This window comes from Pygoscelis adeliae, unplaced genomic scaffold, assembly GCF_000699105.1.
Source record: "Pygoscelis adeliae isolate BGI_AS28 unplaced genomic scaffold, ASM69910v1 Scaffold343, whole genome shotgun sequence".
Taxonomy (NCBI): domain Eukaryota; kingdom Metazoa; phylum Chordata; class Aves; order Sphenisciformes; family Spheniscidae; genus Pygoscelis; species Pygoscelis adeliae.
Window position 1 is genome coordinate 329701 of NW_008824402.1, and position 1254 is coordinate 330954.

The following is a 1254-nucleotide window of genomic DNA, read 5'->3' on the forward strand; positions in this document are numbered from 1 at the left end:
GTGCAGCCGATGCTGGCGCACTGCTGCTGCTATCGCCGGGCTAACGGGCGGCGAGGGACGTGTCCTTGCCCTGCAGAATCGGGGGCACTGGGGCTTCGGGCCAGCTCCCGGCAAACGGGGCACCAGCGCTTGCCATGAGGGGTTGGGAGAGCCAGGCTCGGTGCCGGGTGATGGGGCAAGGTCAGACCCATTTCTGCGCTTCACCCAGGTGCAAGAAGTGGACAGGGCATCACTCCGAGAGGGGTTTGGGGGGGCAGTGGGGTGTTTTGCTGGATTGTGCTCTTCCCGAGCAGCACAGGCGACGTCCCGCTGCCACTGCTGGCCTCAATGACCTTGGGTGCATTACCTCCCCGGTGCCCCACGCTCCCCCGGCACACAGACCACCACAAGCCACGCTTCTTCCCACCAAGACCCTGCAGCCAAAAGCACCCAAGCGCAACAAAGGCACAGAGAACCGGCCGCCCTGAGGGTGCCCCGGGGCTCCGGCAGCCCCCGGCAGCACGCGGCCAAGGCGCTGCGCTAGCGAGGAATAATGCAGCAGGCAGGAGACGACTCCTGCCGGTGGCTGCGCTTCCGTACAGCCTGCACAGGAGTGACATAGCTGCAGCAGCACCTCAGCACACAATAAACGAGAGCCTTCACTCCAGGACTGAAGTTTTCACTGCTGCAGAGGAGCAGGCGGGGAGTCCTTCAGCGCCCTGCAGCTGCCACGGCGCAGGGGGACTTCACTGACAGACACCCTGCAGCAGGTGACATCCCACAGCAGGTGACACCCCACAGTGGGTGACACCCCACAGCACCCGCTGCCCTGGCCACTCTCACCTGGAGGACAGGAGAGCGCTGCGTCGAGGAGCACCCGGTGCAGAGGGACACACAGAGGCACTGGCACGGTCAGGGACCACGAAGTGATGCGTGACACAAGCGCGTGTCCCCCCCTCCCCGTGCCACAGTCACCTTGCAATATTGCCTGTCCCCTGCGCAATTTGCAGAGCTCTTTCGGGATCACTCCCACCCATCTTTGAAAGTAGGCTGCAGGGGAGCAGCGAGGTGCTGGGCATGGCTCCGACGCAGCTGTGGGTGCAAAGGCTGCGGCACCCCGATGCTGACGACCCCGGCCCTGGGGTGAGCCCCTCCTCACCGCTACACTCCGATGGCACGCAGCGAGCGCGACAAGTGAAGGAGGATCCCGGAGCTTGCTGCAACCGCGGTGGGGAAATTCAGTCCGGAGAAGGGACTGGCTGGAGCTGGCTCCCA